Source organism: Neomonachus schauinslandi, chromosome 1 (genome assembly GCF_002201575.2).
Source record: "Neomonachus schauinslandi chromosome 1, ASM220157v2, whole genome shotgun sequence".
In the NCBI taxonomy this organism is placed as follows: domain Eukaryota; kingdom Metazoa; phylum Chordata; class Mammalia; order Carnivora; family Phocidae; genus Neomonachus; species Neomonachus schauinslandi.
Window position 1 is genome coordinate 57,541,498 of NC_058403.1, and position 7,073 is coordinate 57,548,570.

Here is a 7,073-nt window from a genome sequence, read left to right on the forward strand (position 1 = left end):
ACAGAAACGAATATACCAACAAATTGTACAACCTAAAAGAAATGGATGAATTCCCAGAAACACAATCTTCCAAAAATGAATGAGGACGAAATAGAAAATCTAAACAAACCAACTACTAGTAACAAAATTTAATTGGTATTAAAAAAAAATTACCAAAAAACAAAAGTCCAGGCCCAGATGAATTCACAAGTCAATTATAAGAAATATTTAAAGAAGAGTTAATACCTACTCTCCTCAAATTATTCCAAAAAATAGAAAAGAAAGGAAAAATTTCAAATACATTCTACAAGGCCAGCATTACCCTGATACCAAAACCAGATAAAAACACCACAAAAAAAAAACTTACAGGGATGCCTGGGTGGCTCAGTTGGTTAAGCCACTGCCTTCGGCTCAGGTCATGATCCTGGAGTCCCGGGATCGAGTCCCACATCGGGCTCCCTGCTCGGCAGGGAGTCTTCTTCTCCCTCTCCCACTCCCCGTTTGTGTTCCCTCTCTCGCTGTGTCTTTCTCTGTCAAATAAATAAATAAAATCTTTAAAAAATAATAAATAAATAAAAAATAAAATAAATAAAAAAAATAAAATAAAATAAAAAATGGGTGGAGGACCTGAATAGACATTTTTCCAAAAAGGACGTACAGATGGCCAACAGACACATGAAAAGATGCTCAACATCACTCATCAGGGAAATGCAAATCAAAGCCACAACAGAATATCACCTTAGACTTGTCAGAATGACTAAAATCAAAAAGACAAGAAATAATAAGTGTTGGCAAAGATATGGAGAAAGGAGGGGTATTGTTGATAGGAATGTAAATTGGCGCAGCCACTATGGAAAACAGTATGGAAGTTCCTCAAAAAATTAAAGATAGAAATACCATATGATTCAATAATTCCACTACTGGGAATTTATCCAAAGAAAACAAAAAACACTAATTCAAAAGATATGCACCCCTGTTCATTGCAGGATTATTTACAATAGCCAATTTATGGGAGCAACCCAAGTGTCTATGATAGATGAAAGGATAATGATCTATCTATCTATCTATCTAATAAATATATAGTATAAATACACATATACACATACATAATGGAATATTACACAGCCTTTAAAAAGGATGAGATTGTGCCATTTGCAATAACATGGATGGATGGACATAGGAGGAATCATGCTAAGCGAAATAAGGCAGACTGAGAAAGACAAATACCATATGATTTCACTCATGTGTGGAATCTAAAATAACAAATGAGTAAACAAAAAGCCAAATCAGACCTATAAATACAGGGAACAAACTGATGGTTGCCAGAGGGGAAGGAGATGGGGAATGGGCAAAATGAGTGAAGGGGAGTGGAAGATGCAGGCTTCCAGTTATGGAATGAATAAGTCACAGGAATAAAAGAGCATAGGGAATATAGTCAATGATATTGTAATAGCATTGTAGTGACCATCTGTCAAAATGTTGTACTTGTGGTAAGCATAACATAGACAAATATTGAATCACTGTGTTGTATACCTGAAATTGATGTAACATTGTATGTCAACTGTATTCAAATTTCAAAAATAAACAAAAATAAAATAAATTAAAATTTTAAATTAAAAAAATGAAAAATTATGGTAGGATGAAAAACAGGGTAGGCAAAACTGCTGAAACAAACAGATCCAAAAATATAATGATTCAAACACAAAAGATGTTTATTCTCATCCACATTGTATTCAATACGTGGTTATTCAGAATTTTAGGCTCCTTCCTCCCTTTGACTTTGAATTCCCCTAGGGCCTTATCATCTGCATCTTGCTATAAGAAGGGGGAGTGGATAACATAAAGGAAAGACACCTTCATCTTGAAAGCGTTGGCTCAGGAATGGCACATATCACACTCACTCATATTCCGTTGGCTACACCTAACTGCAAGAGAGCCCTGGAAATGTACTAGTGCATGACCAAGAAGAAGGAAATGGATTTTGGTGAACAGCTAAAAGACCGTGCCACGATTCTTTTTTAAAGATATGTAATGGCACAGGGAAATGCTCACATTATATTAAGTGAATAAAAGATTATAAAACTTTATATAGAGTTTGACTCTAAACTGGAGAAGAGGCAAAAAAAGAAAAAAGATATATATCTGGAGTGAAAATGATGCCAGGATAATAATATTAGTCATTTCTGATTGGTGAGAATACAGAAGTTTTATTTTCTCTTCTTTTTACTTTCAGAATGATGTTCAATGGACCCAAATTACCTCTCTAACATGATAAATGATAGGTTTATTTTATTTTTTAAAAAATTTTATTTATTTATTTATTTGAGAGAGAGAGAGAGAGAAACAGCATGAGAGGGGAGAGGGTCAGAGGGAGAAGCAGGCTCCCCGCTGAGCTAGGAGCCGGATGTGGGACTCCATCCCAGGACTCCAGGATCGTGACCTGAGCCGAAGGCAGTCACTTAACCAACGGAGCCACCCAGGTGCCCCAGTAAATGATATTTTTAAATGTTAAAATATCTAAATTGCAAATACAAAGCACTCTTAGCAAGGATCATTGCTGACAAGTCAATCTTCTATCTCAACTCCTAGAGCCTCATAGACATGTAGAGAAAAAAGAAAAAAATGTCCATTGATAGCATGATTTTTGCCTCTCTATTTTCTGAGGTATTTAGAGGCCAACACGATTTTAATATGGAAATCTCTGATTTAGAAGAGCCATTTCTAAGTCCAGTGTTTGAAACTGAATGCATTCCCCCATAAAATTATTATAAAGGGTAACGATTAGAATCCAGAGCTAGCTCTACAGAGATATTTGACTCCAACATACATGCTATCCCTGCCACTGGTTCTCTAGAGGCTGACTGGATCCCAGGACTGTTATAGAAAAGTGCTTTCCACAGTCAAGGTGGTAGCAGGAGCACATCTTTCCTCAGCTTGTGTTGCCCCTCACCCCCTACAAGCCCCAGCAGCCAGAGTGGGAACCTGTACCCTGTCATATCCCCAGGATCAGCTTCCCCACCGTATGGAAAGCAGGCCCGGGCACTCTCTCATCGGTGAGCCCCTGACATAGTGAGAGGGAGGAGGTGTTGCAAAGCTAGATTCTAGGCCTGGGGCAGGGGTTCCTATGTGGCCTGATCATATAAGACCCAGGATTCTGAGGGAGACACAGATTAGGATGATGAGGAAAATGCTAGGGACTCCTGGAATGGGGAAGAAATGCTTTTCCATTCATTTTCCTTCACTGAAGTAGTGATCTTGAATTCCCTAGTTCCTCTCCATCCCAAGTCCTCTAGCATCCCAGCTACTGCATGGTCCTCATCTCCAGTGACCTTCACATTTGCTTCACTCCAGTCATACGTTCACGAGTCAGGTCCTAAATCTTGTCATCCACAGTTGTTCCATCTCTGCAATCATAAATTCAGACATTTCTGTTTGTCACAAAAGCTTCCTGTCTTTTCAACTTTCTTACTCAAGTTACTCCTTATAAATCTGATCTTAAAAGTCCCTGAAGCACCAGTCCTTAGCTGTTTTTTCTCTCACCTTCACCCCGATTTGTATACAGCTTAGATTCTCCCAGTCCATCACTGGCCAATGTTCCCTACTCCCTCACCTCACTATACGTCTGTCACATTTGCCGGGCAAATGCCTGCCCCTGTATTAATTCTGCTCTCTGAATTTTCTGTGATCACAGGAAAAAACATGTCCTTAGACAAGGGCTCTTTCAAGTTCCTAATGCGAAACCTATAAACCTACTTGTCCTCCCTACGCCTCCCATCTTCCAGTCCTCCGGTTACATTGGATAAGGCAGGCAAGTCCCCCTCTATGTTCCACGTCTCAAATATTCCTGCCTTCTCATACACTTCAGGCAGCAGCAGAACCCCCTACTCTTGAACATCAACAACATACTCTTCTCTACTGGCTCTTTCTCGTCGGCATTTAAACATAAGTCCCTTCCATCTTGGAAAGAACAAACTCTTCCCTCTTCAGGGTGTTTATGCTGCTTGTCCTCTCTCTCCTTCCCTTTCATAATGAAAGGAAGGAGAAATTAATTCCACGGCCAAACTCCTTGGAAGTCTAACTCCTTCACTAGGTACTCAGTCTTCAACCCATGACAGTTTGCTTTCTGACTTCCTACTGATTACTTTATCAGTGGGTATGCCAGAAGGAAGTGGAATCCACTCCAGGTGGTTCAAAAGAAGGGGTTACTTACAGAAATGTAGGCAACAACTATGTAAGGGTGATGTGCTCAGAGTAGGGACAGTGGTAAGCCATTATCATTCCTGGAGCCGAAGAGACACAAAAGGAAGTGGAACAGTGAGAACTAGAACCAGGAGAACAGGGCACCTGGTGGGAACTGAAGTTAAGGTGGGGTGCATCTACTTCCTGAGACCAGACACGGAAACAGGGAGGGAATGGGAGGAATATCTTGCCCTCTTCTGCTTTCTGATCTGCCACTGGCCAAACCCCACTGGAACCAGAGGGCAAAGGAGCTCAAGTGATAAAGTCTGTAGGGCTCAGCCTCTGGGGCACAGAGAAGGGGAGAGAAGGGTGGATAAACAGAATAATCAGCACATTCACACAACTTCTTTTTCAAAATATCCAGTGTCTTGCTTGGACACTGTCAACTACTTCTTCTTTGAAATAATTTCTTCCTGGGGCGTCTGTGACATTACATTCCACCATTTTTCCTTCTTGCTTGGGATGCTCCCACTCAGTGTCCTTTGCCAGTCCCTCTCCCTCTGCCCATTCCTTAGATATGGTGTGCTCTACGTGCTCCCATGGCTACATCCAGAAGATGAAAATACAAATCCCTGTCTGCAGCTCAGATTTCTTTCGTGAGCTTCAGACTTCAGAGCAGGTAACTAGAGCACGTATCTGTATTTTCCCCTGATGATGCCAAAGCATCTCATAGTCAACACATCCCAACCTGAAGTCACCTCCCACCCTCCTCCCTGAAAACTTGTATCTCTTCCTGTGTTTCACTGAATAACATTTCTCTCCACCAAGTTATCCAATCAATCAGCCAAGCCATTCTCTTTGCTGCTGATAGAATGACTTTTCCAAAATTCAAAATATGATCATTTTAGTCCTTTTCTGTCAATGGCATATTAATTCCACGATAAAGCCTGAAGCTCATCACATGATATAAAAACTATGTATCAAAGCTGGCTAGCTGTACAACAAGATCCATGTTCTCCGCTTACTGCTGGATGTACAGCTGGGCTGCTCTTCCCAGCCGCTCTGGAATTCAGGGTGACCACGTCACTGAGTTTTATACAATGGATGCCATCCCCAGACTAGTGTCTTTAAGAAGTACCTATGCCTCTTCCACACTCTCTCTTTCCTGTTCAGTAGTTAGGATGAAGCCCTAGAGGACGGCAGAGTCACAACGTGGAATTGTTGTCTGGAGGAAGTCATTGTACACCAGAAACAATTGCTTGGACTGTTAGGTAAGCTAGGAATGTATTTCTATCAAAAATTGAAGTGAAGGGGCTCCTGGGTGGCTCAGTCGGCTAAGCATCCGACTCTTGATTTTGGCTCAAGTCATGCATGGTCTCAGGATTGTGAGATTGAGCCCCGGGTCAGGCTCCCCACGCAGCATGGAGTCTGCTCGAGATTCTCTGGCTCCCTCTGCCCCTCCCCCACCCCACTCTAAATAAATAAATAAACAAAATCTTTAAAAAAAAATTGGAGTGAAAAGAGGTTGAGTAAGTAGCCCAAGGTCACATGATTGAGTCTATTCAACGGAACTCACATTTGAATCCAGACTGCCTTATGCCAGAAGACAGCTTATTGACCTCTGTGGTGTATTGCTTTTCTTATTGTACATTAAGAGTTTTTATTCTATTGCTTATTTGACTGTCTCCATTCAGGAAAAGCTTTTTCGGAAGAAAGATCATGTATGTTTGTTAATTGTCGCCTTCTGGTATCTGGCAGAGTATCTGGCATATAATAAGTGCACGCTAAATATCAAATGAGTAGCACCGGTGACCTACAGAAAAGATAGGGACAGAGAGATGGGATAAAATGGTTATTCCTCCTCTCTTGTTTTACTGCTTTTGGTCAGGAGAGAGAGGAGTATTTTGAGGAGGAAAGCTGAAATCTCACGTGTAAAGGACAGAAGTCGATCAAGAATTGACAGTATCTGAATTGTAACTAATTCTCACATTTCGAAAGTCACCTGAATGGGTGAAAGTTTATTTCCATGGAATTCATCCGCTGCCCATAATTTATTTTCCTAAGGGAAAATAGTCCTTTAGAAGAAATTTCCAAATTTCTGCCATGTAGAAAAATTTTATGTCCAAATCCTATTCATCCCTTAATTCCCCGTTCAGATGCCCCTCGCTTCCCCTGCACTGAAGGTCGGCATTGATCGCTTCTGACTCTGAACTTCCATCTCACTTCATCTCTACCTGCCTCATGATGCTGACCACAGTTGGTCTTGTTCTTGAGACGCTTGTGCTCAGTTCTGTAAGCACCTCCAGGCAGAAGATATATATATCCTCCATCCTGCGGGCACCTGGGTGCTCAGGAAATGCTTGCTAAATAAATACTGAGTTAATTCATAAATAAGCTTTCCCATAAGAACCAAGTACTAGCTTGGCATAAAAAAATTCTTCATTCAAAAAAAAAAAAAAAAAACATAATAGCTCTGGAAGTCACTGGAACACATTTGAAAGGTCAGCCATACACTTATATGCATAATGTGTTAATATCCCACACACTAGTCTCCAAAAATTTTCCTGATTCTAAAATGTATTCTGCCATAGATTTAAATTTAAAGTGCATGCTTCTACCTGTCTATACTTTTTGAGAAAGATTTTGGCATTTTCAGGACTTACAAAAAAAAAAAAAAGCATAGTCTCTTTCAAAATGTAATTTGCAGGGACGCCTGGGTGGCTCAGTTATTTAAGCATCCGACTCTTGATCTCAGCTCAGGTCTGCATCTCAGGGCCTGAGATCAAGCCTCTGAGCTGAGCTCTATGCTGGGTGCTGGGCAGGGAGCCCACTTAAAAACAAAGTGCAGTTTGCATGCAAAAGTCTTAAAGAGACAGCGTCTCACTTGCATTGAGGGACTCTCAGAAGGTATAAGA